At 42.3% G+C, this 13642-nt stretch overlaps 1 protein-coding gene across 1 annotated transcript in view; it reads left to right on the forward strand.

Moving 5' to 3' along the window:
- Positions 1-13642, forward strand: part of FAM168B (family with sequence similarity 168 member B) — a 305947-nt gene that overhangs the window by 182757 nt on the left and 109548 nt on the right. Inside the window, exon 6 of the mRNA XM_021297424.2 lies at positions 767-1198. The gene's annotated coding sequence lies outside the window, so the exon portion shown is untranslated. The remainder of the gene's footprint in view (positions 1-766; positions 1199-13642) is intronic.

The following is a 13642-nucleotide window of genomic DNA, read 5'->3' on the forward strand; positions in this document are numbered from 1 at the left end:
AATAAGACACTGAGACAGTTCAGATATGTGTTAAAAATGAAGCAGCAGTTGGTGTTGGTGGGTCTGCTGTAGATGCACATGAATGTACTTCTGTGCTCATTTCTGGTAGATGGTCCCCTGCTCCTGGAGTCAGAGGTTTTGGTAAACTGCAGTTTAGTCTTGAAAAAAAATCTTGCTCACGTTTCTGCTGTCCCAAAGATACAAGAACAAGAGCTCTGACTCCCTTATGTTTTAATTCAACAGAAGTGATCATATATTAATGTCTGACAGTTTTGGATCCATTGAGGAAACAAAAAAGAGGCAAAAAATCAGGGATGATGCTTGCAATCCATTCCTCTATTCCTCAAAAAGCAGTTCAGTTTTGTTTGCTCTTACATTTGACAGACTGAAATTACTGTCTAACTGTTTATAGGGCAAATTATGAGCTTAATGCTGTTTGGGTGTGTTGAAATATCTGCACTACAAAAGAAGATTGGGTTTTCAAGAGCTTCCCATGAAAATCTCTCTGAAGTACTTTATACATCTCTCATAATTGCGTATTTTCCTTTCCTTTGCTTTTACATGTGAACACAAAACAGGAGCTTGTTTCTTGTGTCTCTGCTTTCTGTAAATGCCAGAGCTGTTGTGTCATCTTGACTGAAAAAAAGATGCTGTAATATTAATTTATTTGTGTTTTTAAAAAGAAATTTTGTTTAGAAAGGAAACAAAACCATTTGAAGTTAATATAATTGTTTGGGTTTTGTTTTGTTTTGTTTTGTTTTTCCAGAATGCCCAAGCTTCTCTGCTGCAGTTCAATTAATTTCCACCATGGATGCTGCCAGAAGGCTGAAATAAGGAAAGCACTAATATACACACCGTCCTGAGAAAACGCATCTGAAGGCCTTTACTGCCCTGCTGTCGTGTTTCCAGCACACACTGAGTGCACCACCAGGCTCTGCACCCTCTTCCCCTGCCGTGGGTTTTGGCTGCTTGTCTGCAAGGTCGGCTCTGGTGTGGTGCGGCTGACTTTGAACCTGCCTCAGCGCTGTGGCCTTGTCTGTGCATGGGACTCCTGACTGACCCTTGCGCCAGCGCCAACCCGCTCTGCCCTTCTTGCTGGGCCACACCAGGGCCACGCCAGGCTGGGGAGGCCACCGTCCTGCTGCTTTGATGCCTGCGGCTCCCAGCTCGCCTTTGCAGATCAGCCCACTGACACACGGTAAGATTTTGTAATTATACTGAAAGAGACTGGTATTTTCTCAAGAAATTCTCTAATGTTTTTAAAATGTTGCTCTGTGCATTAAATCCGTATCTGAAGGATATGGTAAATCAAATAATTCAATGAACAAAGGAGCTTTTTTCCACAGTGCGTGTGCTAGTGCGTGCAAGGGTGGCCATACGCAGACTGCACCGCCTCTTACTCTCTCTGCCCATGAAGTTGGCTCATGTGGCTACAAAGCCAAAGGTGCAGGCTGCCATCTTTAGGGAGTACAGTGAATCCTACCTGACCTATGGCTGGCTTCAAAGTCCATTGAAATAATTAGAAATGTCTTGTGGATTCTCCATGAGCAGTCCTACAGACCACATGTACTGCAGTAACTTGTGTACTCTGTTGTGCCCTTGAACTAAGACATTATTTCAGTGCCTGCTGCCCCATGGGGGTTCTTTGGTTGACTTCAGTTTCTCCATCAGATCTTTACCAAACAGGTTAGTGTAGGTGTATTAGAGAGAATTTTGACCAAATGTGGCAAGGAGTCTGTTATGCTTATTGTCTCTTTTTGTTTATTATTTGTACTTGTGTGGAACATTTAAGGTAAGCCAGCTTTGCTTTAGCCCTTCACATTATGGAACAGCAAAAAATATCCATGCCAAGGTAAGTGACACTCAGAGTTAGGCTCTGTCTGAACAGCTTTTCCAAGTCACTGTTCTAATCTTGTAATCCAGACAAATAATCAAAGTGAGAATCCTCTTTCTGTAATTGCTAATCTGAAATACTCAGCCCTCTTCTATCAAATTCAGCAAGGGGGCAGATGATCTTCAAAGGTGTTTCAGCGTTTTAGATCAAGATGGATTTTGGTTCACTGTTGGAGGCGAGGTGGGGGTAGGATTGTTGTTTTGTTTTACAACACTTAGATGTTTGCATGAGGTAAACTTTCAACTATTAACAGGAAAGTCAGAGACTTTGTCAGAGCAGGAAATAGTCCTTTTAGTTCCACATGCAAAGGCACCTTTTAATGTGGCTGCTGAATTGGATTCATCAGAAGTAAAGGCTAATCCTCCCCTTGACATTTATGGAGTTAGTTGATTACTTCTCTTCTGAACCATTCACGTAGAGCATTGCAGTTTTGTATAAATTCTTTCCTGGAAATGATTAATATTAAGAGGTTTTTCCAATTCCTAATTTAAGCTCTGCACATTAATAATTGAAAGCTTACAAGGTAAAGAAAAAAAAAGACCAAACCACTGGGAGAAAAAATATCAGTGAGACAAAAACATTTTAAACGTGGTGGCCAGAATTCTCTTGACGGTCATAAAAGCACGTCCTGACATTAGCTGAAGGCTGTTGAGGCGGGAGGGCCAGCTGGAGGCAATGCAGCCACTGGTATTTGTGCAGGGCTCTGTGCTGACATTATTGCAATACTTACACTGCACAGAGAGGTGGAACTGAATGAGCCGACCCACCATGTATTCTTTGCTCAGGAAAAACCTTTTCCTTTCTTCTACAACTTACACAATTTATTTGAATTGACTTTTAAATTGTTTTGGAAGTACTTTGTCCCTATGAGAAGAGTATGTCTGAAAGGGAAATCGTTAGTATATATAGTTAAATGCATATTTATTTTATAAATATATATATGTGTGTGTGTGTGTATATATATATATTAGACTTGACAGTAGTAGCTAACAGACCCATGAGAGGTCAGAGTCCCACTATATGTAGACTCAAGACTGGGTAGGAATTAGCCACTGTGTCGCAGTTGACAACTCTGTGAAGACAGACAAAAGAATAATTTCTGTCCCTATTTTTGTGAAAACTGATGCAAAGCAAACATAAGGACTCAGATTTCTGTATGGTACACGTCTTTGTAGGCCTTGAAAAAGGGATCAAATTTTCAAATTAGTTCTCTCCTTTTGACAATCTGGGCATAGGTGTTGTGCTGCGGGTACTAGATTCAAAGGTTTTCTTTAAATCGTGGTCCATATTTAACGTCAGCCAGGCTATCTATAGGAAAACAAACACACAAACTCCCATCCTGGAGCTCATACCTGTAAAACCTCTCCAGTGGTGCTGCTGTGAACCAGAAGCAGGCAGCTACTCTGGACCTGCTGGGCCGGTGTGTCCGGTCCTGTGCTACAGCCATCAGTCCCCTCTGATCACATCTCGAAGTTTATCAAGCCTCATCTTAAAACTAAATAGGTTCCTAGTGGCAAAGCTGTTACCACTTTTTCCTCCTCCTGTTATCTCAGAGAAGGTGGTTGAAGAAAAATCTAGTTTCAAGCTTGAATTTATCTGTGGTTTACTTGTACTTTTTTATTCTTTGTCAGCATAGATAGTTCTTCTCCTTCCCTTATGTTTACCCTCCTCTGTTCTCAGCCCCTGTGTTCAATTTACTGGCAGCAAGTTCAGTCGCAGCTTTTCAAGGTTACAGGAGCCTTATTTGTATGCTTCTTTATCAGGTCACCTCTCCACAGCCCATGTTATTCTAAGAGCGCGTCTCCTCATCAGTTGTCTATCAAATAAGTCTTTCCCCAGTTGGGGTGCCAGGCCCAGAAATGGTGTTTGATGTCTTCTTACCCAGGCACTGCCTTCAGAAGTGAAAGATCTATGTTCAGTTCACTCTCTGAGTGAATCTGAATTTCACATAAACTAGAGACCACACCATAAGGTATTCTGACCTGGTTGTGTGCTTTCAATCACTTGTAGATAGCATTTCATTCACTAGAAGAAATTAAAAGTGAAAATGGAGCGGCACTATCCCATAGCACTGCTGAGGGTCTTAAGCATTAGGCTGGAAAGTCATTCACCTTCCTTTTCTCTGTCAGTATTGTCATAACTGAGGAGAGCCCCATCTCTCCTTCCTCTAAGACATCAGTCCTGAAACCATCTGGAGAGCTTTCTTGTAGATGTGTCCCACTCCTCCCTCAAGCAGAGGCAGGGATTTAACCCGGCTCTCCCTATTCCACGGAAAAGACAGATACCACATCAAAGTAACCAGCTTTTCCTAGGTTTAATGGCATCAAGAATAACTGAAAATTGCATGCTTCAGATCAGTCTGGGCTGGTTTTTGTTTCACTTCAGTTAGGCCTGATGCATTGGGGAAAAAAACCCCAAATAATGACCAGAATAATCAGCACTGCTTCCCGAGCAGTTTGTTCCCCAACAGCCACCAGGGAAGACTGACTTTCTGCTCATTTCCAGGCTGCTTGATCCCATTAAGTACAGATAAATGGTTGTGAACAAAGATGAAACGCAGCTTCAACATTCACATAGTGGAAAAATGCAGCCATTTGTTAAGAGAACTTGTAGCTGGCTAAACATTAATGACTGGAGTTGGCTTGTGTCGTTGATATTCTCTTATTACACAGCCTTATTGCAGTAGGAACAACTGATTGTTTTCATACAAATTGATTCCATGATTACAAACTAGAGATATTGTTCATTTTGGTCAGTGAGAAAGCCAGGAGATTGTGAAATGCTATTCCTTTTTTATGTTTTTTAAGTAATACATTCTCCTAGAAAGTTAGCAACAGAGAAATAATAGCACAAGGTCAGAGTTAAACTTGTTATATGAAAATTACACTTGGTAATGATCTGAACTTTAAAAAATATCTGCTTCCCATTTCAGAAATGAGACAGCTCAATTCCTTCCTACGTTTCATTTGTTTTAAGGCAGAAAATGGAAATGGTACCAATTTTTCTGCCAGCATATTAAAACATGTTTTTATTAACAAGTAATTGCATTGAGTCTTGGAAGGCAGCAGCAGCAGAAAATACTTCTGGAAAGCTGAAATATGTATTTCAGATTCCTTTGAATAGAAATGTAGAACTGCTCCAACAGGGTATTACCCTTCCCTGAGCATAAGACTGGAGTATTTTCTATAGGTTCCACGGCTGACCGCTTTCTTAAATCTCATTTTGAACTCAAGCAATCTGTGAAGTGAATGCTCATCTGGCTGAAAAGACACCCTGTACTTCTTTTTTTTTTTTTTTTTTTTTTTTAAAAAAAAACAAAACAAGTACAAAATACCTGAAAATGTAACAAATTCAAATGGAACTCAGAGGGAAGTTGACGTTTGAGCTGTATGTGGAATTGCTTTATTTCTAGTTTTGCACTAGTGTGGATCAGCAGGGAAGAGGTTGGTCTTCCTTAAGTTAATTTTTTCAGGACATTCTCCTATGTGGATGTAGTTAGAACCAGAACCACGTAAAGGTGCCAGCGTATTAGAAAAAAAGTTGTTGGTACATGAAGCTAAAATGTGATATGATTACATGAAGTGATCATCTAGCTTGTCAAAAAGAAAACTACTTTGTTATACCACATAAACACAGTGAAAAGTGGAAGAATACCTTGTGCTGATGAACTCTTTGGTCTTATAAAGGAGGATGATGCAAAAATAATGGTTGGAAGCTAAAGTCATATAAAAATCCATTAGAAAGTTGTGGGGTTTTTTCTAAATGAGGGTGACTGGGACAACCTACCGAGGGATGAGGTGGATTCAGGATACTCACTGGACATGAGACAGTGTCTCTGGATCTTAAACACTGAAAGGGTTACATCTTAAGTTTAATCAAGTACATAGCTGCCGTTCCTGCACCTATGAGTTCAAGAAGCTGTTGTGGCAAACATGCTATTAAAATGCAGTGACAGGGGTTATGGTTGTAAGCAGCTGGACGTGGGGTCTTTGGAGGAGGTGTTAAAAATGATGGCTGGGATTTCCAGGAGGGCCCATTTGGATGATGTGACAGAGTATCAAGCAATATTCAGATCATTTTCTTGGGGAGAGGGGTCTCCCAGGTTGTACTTGGGAAGCCAAAAAAATAAGAAGGTTGACTTACAGTAATAGTGTTGGTGAACAGCACTGATAGTTCTCTTCAGCGAAAGGGCAGAGACAGGGATGGAGGCACAGCTGATTGCACACAAGGGTTGTCGGGAAGGTCTGTACCTTCCAGCTAAGTCTACCAAATCAAGAAGCTCAGCAAAGCCCGAGTCATTTTGCAGCATCATTTGAAGGCAGCGCGGGGTGGCTGTGCAGGGCATGGGAAGAGGTGGGTGCCCTGCAGGCTGTGCTCTTGGCTGCCGTTCCCACTGCTGCGGAGGCTGCCTCCCTCTCCCTCCATGGGGAAGGGGGAGAAAAACCCAAACCACTTGTCCTTCGATTTTCCTTTTTTCAATCAAACTCCAGGTAGTGATCTCTCTGAAAAATCTGGTGACTGGCTGAGTCCAAGCCCCTCTGAACGCTGATGGTAAAGCACTCACTGACCTTGACAAAGCCAGGATTTTAACCTTGCTTTTTAAACCAAAAGAACACTGTCCCAACCTAAAAAAACCCCCCATGCAATAAGTGTTTAAGGCCAAGCTATCCCACAGAAACAGTTTCCTCCTTTATCTCCTCTTTCTTAATCCAAAGGTACAATTTTCTTTTAAAAGCCTCTGTGGGCTGCAGCAGCAATTTTGTAATTTGAGGCTAAAAGGAAGCTGGAGTGTTCTAAAGGAGTAAAGAAGTAGTTTAATTAGAACATGACAAACCTCCCAATAGCTCTTAAAATAGGTCTTTTGGGGAGTATTTGAACCACCTGAAGATGCAGCTGCAACCTTGCTGGTCTGGATGACCATCCGTTCATCCTTAGATTTCTTTAAATTGTCCTGATAACAGTAAAAATGTTGATAAGATTGGAAGCCAGGGTTCACACCTTTCAGACTCCAAATCTTTTCTTACCTGTTCTTCCAATGAAGCACACTCACATTATGGCCAATGTGGGAAAGGAAGCAGATGGTGAAAATATACCTTGTAATTGGAATTTAATGACATTTTATCCACAATCCAGCTGGACATGTGTGAGTCCCTCAGTCCGATGGCTCAGCTGGAGCACCTGGACTTGGCAAGGGGACACATCAGCAGAATAAATTCTGAACAGACTGTGTTATTCAAGGAACGAGCGGGACTTCGTGCACTTCCCATTCAGTGATGAGACACAGGTTCCTCAGCCACCAAATGCTGGCAGGAAGTTTGTGAAGGATACAAAGTAAGAAGGGAGGAAGAAAGATTCCTCTTAAAACAGACAGATGGAACATTTAATATATTGAAAAAAGATGCCTGTTTTGTAGAAAACAGGCTGTTAAGTATGTTTGTTACTTTTAGCCAATAATGCACTTGATGAAAGAGTGTTCTTGATAAGGAAAAGCCTCTGATGGGAGGGAGACAGGACCACGGCAGTTAGTTATTAAGGCCAGTTTGGTTGGCATCTGTAAAGTGGTGCTGCTCTTGGTTAACAAGCAGCAAATGGGGGATTGGACAAACTTTCAGATCATTAAACAAGTGGAAAGTTCACTCAACATCGAAGTGTTGTTCGGTGTTTAATTTGTACTAAAAAAAAAACAAACAAACAGCTGGCTCTAAATATTTCTGCAGGTCTTATGCCGTCTCTGTCAGACCTGCCTGGGAGCAAGACTGGTTCCACAGAGAAAAGGCTTTGTTTAAGTTGTTTGTGTGGGTAGGTCTGCAGTAACATCTGTCTCCTCCGACATCACTTTTCTCCCCAGGCTCCACCTTTTCTGTAAATTCCTGTCATTCAGGGAGCTGGGGACATGAATCTGTTGCTCAGGCAGGGGCTGCAGCCGCTGGGTTACCCCACAGTGTCCCTCAGGCAGGCATCGTGCCCCTCCGGACAGCCTGTTTCCATTAGATGGCAATGCAAGGACCACTGTCATTGCCTGATTAGTATGTTATCGGAGACAGGATGATCACGGAAGAACATAAATTAAAACTTTACAGATCAAAGGTGTAACAAAATTGCAGCTCCCGTAAGGCTGTTAGTGGCTTCTACAAGATTCGAGTGTCAGCCTTACCCCAAGCCCCAGGCTCCCATGGGCCCAGACTGCGATTGCCTCCTCTGCTTAGGGATCAATTTAAGTCTGTAGTCGTTGCATTTACCACTTCTAAGTGTGAACAGAAATTCTCTACCATCTCTTTATTGAAATCTAAAATATAAGAAAGCTCATTATTTACATGCAGCGTCAGACTTCCCCTTGATGTTACAGAGGGGTCTTTGTGGTATCTCACTCATACTAAAATCTCTCTAACTGATCTCCCACCATCTAGTTTAACCCAGAGACTAACAAGGGGAGAAAATGGTAAACATGTTGTGTAGCTTACAGAAAGACTGCTGGAAAAAACCTTTGTTATAAAGTTGTTCTAGTACTTCAGGGAAAAGTAAATTTTTTTTATAGCTGTTTGTAATGCAAATTTTCTATAGCAAAGCCTATGGAACCTTGTGTTATTAATCACCCTAAGTATCAAAACTTTCTTTTTTTAATACTGGGTCTTTTAGCTATTTGGAAAGAAACATAAATATGTGATTTAAAGGTGGAGGGGCGATCACTTGTATACAACAGAGGAAAAAAGCCTTACAATTTAAAAAGAAAAAGAAAAGACATTTGATTTCCTCTCACTGATCACACCTCTACAGAAAGATGGCCATCTGATTACTTGGTGCTTTGAGATGGCTACATCACCCTGTGCTGAGGTATTTTCTTTTCTCTTCTGCCTCTTGCCCATAGCAGAGATGAGAGAAATCATTCAAACAGAAATTCTAGCACTAGTAATAATCAAAGAACTATTCTGTTCTTATTTCAGAATCAAGTAAAAAGTCATTGTTCTTTCCCCCGCCACCCTGTTCTCTACTCTTAGTGTAATGCATTAAGGCCACCTCTCATGTTCTTGTTCATTTTGGGGTAGCTCGTGATTCAGGTGATTGATTGCAGGGGGGAACAGGAGTTCCCCTGCTGCATTCAGTGGAGGCACAGGCAGAAGGACACTAAGGACGGCTATTTGTGCAAATTCTTGGGGCTAAATTCAGTCTGTTAGGGCTTGGTTTGATACCATTCCTTCTCAATACCATTCCCGTTTCTAGTTCAGGGCTGTGTTTATTATCTTTCAGCAACTGCACAGCAGTCAGCCCTGGGGACTGAAGAGAATAATCATTGTGTTTTGATCCTCAGCTTCTTTTCAGAGCTAATAAATAAGTTAGCTGCTGGTTTATATAGCAGTTTGGAAGCCCACACCATTAGAAGGTGTATTTCATTGGCACAGATAATTAGCAAACATTGCCCCAGCACTATAATTTGCTGTTTGTTTTCCCTCTGAAGCAAATAGATATAAATTGTTTAAAAGGGCAAACCTGTGCAAGTGAAAAACATCCAGACACCCAAACACCAGCTTCTAGTAATTAAGGAGATATTATTGGCATCCGCAGGATTATTGTCATTTTTAAACTATGCAGCCACTTATAATGACAGTGCTCTCTGGAAAGGCAGCTGGTCACCAGCGTGCCTGCCCAGCAGGCTCTAGGGCGGGCTGGGAATTGCCCATTGCTACGCTGAGGTTGTCTTGGAGGTCTCCGGCCGGGTTTATCTCTCAGTGCCTCATTATCGCTGCTGGTGCTTGCAGGTCAGCCAGTATTCCTTGAGCTGAAACTGAAGCCTGCCTGCAGGTTGCAGTCGGTATGGCCAGATGGGAACTGCTCAGTGAAACAGCTTTTTAACTAGAAAGTGTATGTTTGTCAAAATCAAAATTGTTTTGTAGCAATACATCCCTTTCTGTGAATTTCTAGGAGGCTACGCAGCTTGTGGCTCTCGCTGGTCCCCACACGCCAGCCTGGCCCCAGGACCCGGTGCCCCTCGAGGCTGTCGTGCTTGGGACCCTGGAGCAGGACCGCCCTGGGTCCGTGTCTGAACCCGCAGCATCGCACCACCATGGCTGTGCACGGGCTGCATGGGGAGCACCAGATGGACAAGGTCGAACCTCTGAAATCCCCAGCCCAGCCTTGGTTTGTCTAACCTCCACTGGGCACTGGAGCCCCTGTTTTACTGGCCTTGCCTCAGATTTTGACATCCAGAAACCGGTCTTGGCGTGTGCTTCTATTTTCAAAACTGAAAAAAGCTAGGAGTGGTTTGCATGTGAAATTTTTCTCTGCTGTGGGAGACATTAAAACTCCTGTTTTGTTCTGAAAGAGAATAATTTCTCTGCTTGTAAAGCAGTTAGGGATTTCACACTGGACAGCCATTCCTGCGTTCAGCCAGCTGGCTGGTCCCCTGCAGCTGCAGCAGGGTCTGTGCCCCCCGCTCTGCTGCTGCCCCCAGGCCAGAGGGACAGAGCCCCTTTGCTCTGCAGCAGAACTGCCTGTTTGAGCGACTGTCACCAATGCTTACGCAGCTTCAGCTGAACTGAGAAAGAGACAATAAAACAGCCTCTGGTCTCATTTATAATCACCCAATGGGAAGGAAATTAAAATGACAGTATTTAAGTTTTCACTCTCTCCTGGTGACACTTAGATGTGGGGTCACACTTGGCAAAGGCAAAGTAATCAGCCAAGAACAAAACCTCGTACAGCCTCGTTTCTTGTTGCGAAGCATTGCCAGTGGGTCATTCAGTCCCTCTTCCCCCTTACACAGGTATGCCATTCATTTTATTAGTCCCTTGTGAATTCTGTTGCAGACAATGACATAATTGAATTTAAGCAAACTAGACTAGACTCTTCTATGGTCTAGTGAACATTTATGTCACTCAAGCACCAGGAGACCTCTGGAGGGGTTTGAGTTTTTGTTCTTCCTTTTCTTTCCTTAGATACTTCCAAAAAATCAAATGTCAATGACATTTTCTGGAGTAAATAGTTCTAATGGAGCTGCACAGAGATTTGCGTGGTCATATGCTTTTTGTGTGTAACAAAGAAACAGGATTAGTTTTCCCTGAAAGGCAGAGTCACAGAGCTCCCCACAGACATCTCAGGAAATGCTAATTCTTCCTGACTCAGGTGGATAAAAGATTATGACACAAATGGTTACATTAAAAGGAAATATCTCCTCCCCAGAGGAATTTTTTTTCCTTACCTGTAATGTAATACTAACAGATTAACAATCTGTTACTTAGATTGGGAGGTCTAAATGTATGTCATGTTATACGTTGCTCAGGTAATTGGGAAGGGGGAGCAGGGGATGCTGTGGTTTCCACCTGTGTGGAAAATTCCCTAAGCTGCTAGTGAAGTAGGGCCAGATTCTTGGTGACATTAATGTCTGTGGTTACAATTGAGAGCAGGAGAAACATGGGTGCATTTAGTTGGCCTTGAGTTGAACTTTGATTGGAACAATCATTTTATTGAAAATAATGTGAATGTTGGGGAGCTTGTTCTGATGGGGCTTCTGGTCCATGGGCAGTTCTCATTGCCGTCTGCAGTACCCAAACATCTTTCTTATCCTCAGCAGCACAAAGACTTAAAGGAGTCTGCTCAACAGCTGAGATTGACCCCAAGCATGGAGAATTAATCCCAGGCTGACTTCAGCTCAGAGCTGGAGCGACCCAGAGACATAAACAACCTGGATTCCCCGTGACCTTGGCATCCTGGTAATTGTGGGATTCTTTCTAGCGAGTGTTTAAGCTTGTGCCAAAACCCCACTGTAGGCAGGCACTAAGCTGTAGTAGGCTCCAAGGAGATGTTACAGTTAATCTTATGTCTAGATTGTTAGAAAAATTAGCATTTAAGGTCTTGTGCTTTTTCCTTTCTTTTCTTCCTTTCTTTTTAATTTCACTGAACTAACCATGGCTAGATGGCCAAGACCAGGCACTGTGAATCACCTCCCTCTATGGTTTCATTAGCCGAGGCCTTCTCCCTCCACATTAAACCTTCATGGTATTTAGAATAAATGTTGCATGCATTGTTCTATTGAAGTAAAAAGCAAACTTCCTTAGTGAAGTAATTATGATGTGGGTCACAGGTTTTTATATAACAACTTAGACGTTATTTAACTTTGCAGAAATCTGTGCTGGGCCTTTTATCAAGAAAGTCCGTTTGTTTTTAAAAACCCTAAATCAATAAACCCCAATTAAAATCATATGTCAGATAACTAGTATTTCTTAAGATTTTGGTTTTATACCCAGGAGGGTTCTAGCTTCCTGATGACATAAGTGTATTTATTTACTGACTAGATCAATAGCCTGCTCAATAATTGTTTTTTGCCAAGGTTACAGGCATCTGGCTAGAAATAATTAGGACTGTTTGTGATGATGGATTTTTCTGAAACTTGCTGTAATACCTGAAGGAACTCCTGCCCAGGTGCCTTGAGGCTCAGAGCTGTGTTAATTCCCTGTGCAGCACAGTCCTGCTAGCCCTGTCTTATAAACAGATCCTGTTCAATTTTCTATGACCTGGCTTCCAAAATTTGCCATCCACAGGGCCACAGTATGTGCCCGACAGCTGATATGTAGAAGATTATGACATTTACCGCATTTCCAGTTTTATGTTCAGTGATATTTGTCTGCAGTGATCTGTGGGAGATGTTGAGGTTTGGTAGTGGGCTTTGACCAGAAACTCTGGAGATTCTGGCTTGCAGCTGAGCTCTGGATGGGGTTCTGTGCCATTGTGAGGACTTTAGGGGGGATAAAGATCTCCACCTTCTTTCATTTATAATATTTCTTAGCTGCCCTGTGTGGGTCTTAATAAGGGGTGATTACACTGTTTCCTGGAGCCAACATACAGAATATGGCAAAAGTGATTAAAAAGTAAGTACTGCTTTGAAGCACCATATACTTTGTCAGCAAGTATCAGTGTGAATCATGAGGATGGCTGGTAGATCCCCGCAGTGCTGTCAGAATAAGGCCATCAGCTGCAGAGGTCTCAGCTCCCCAGGGCCACTGTGAGGGGTGACAGACTGGCTGTGAGAAGCAAAGAATCTGGGGAAATGGAAAAATCTAAATAGCAGCCAGTCTTTATTTTATGACAGAAAGGCTCAAGAAGGATTAGATGCTTCTCTGAATTGTAGTTCCAAGAACCTCTTCAAACCAGCAAAGTGAATAAGAACACACTTGGTTTAACCTTAAACACATGAGTACTTCCATTTATTTTTTTAGGGCTGACTGATGTGCACTGGCTTTTTTTCCCTGAATAAGGTTCCTTGGTTGTTAATTGCATAGCACTTTGTCACTCAGTGAGGCTCACTCCTGAGACCTCCTTCTGTCGTCCTTGCGGTGTCCTGGGTCAGCGAGGTCCCTAACTGCAAGGAATCTCCACTCGGCAGAGGTGGATGTGCCAGCCCACGCCTTCGGCATGTTTCACGGCTCAGCAATAGACACGTCTGACTTCTGCATCCCATCCTTTCCCCAGGGCGTCTGTTTGCCTTTGTGCACAGAAGCCAGCTATACATATTTATTACTGGGATGAAATAATAATTAGGAGATTTTTCATTTGAGTTACACTTTTTGTGCTGTTGCTCAGTGTTGTACACAAATATATCGGGAAGTAAACACAACTTGATTGCAGTGACAAAAAAAAAGAGAAGAAATATCTCTCTTCAGTAGGAATATAGTCTCAAAACTGATTATAGTGATAGCTTTTATCATGCTCTTTCTTTATCCCTTTTCCCGTAGGTTAAGACTCAAGTCATTGATGCAA

This window comes from Columba livia, chromosome 9, assembly GCF_036013475.1.
Source record: "Columba livia isolate bColLiv1 breed racing homer chromosome 9, bColLiv1.pat.W.v2, whole genome shotgun sequence".
Taxonomy (NCBI): domain Eukaryota; kingdom Metazoa; phylum Chordata; class Aves; order Columbiformes; family Columbidae; genus Columba; species Columba livia.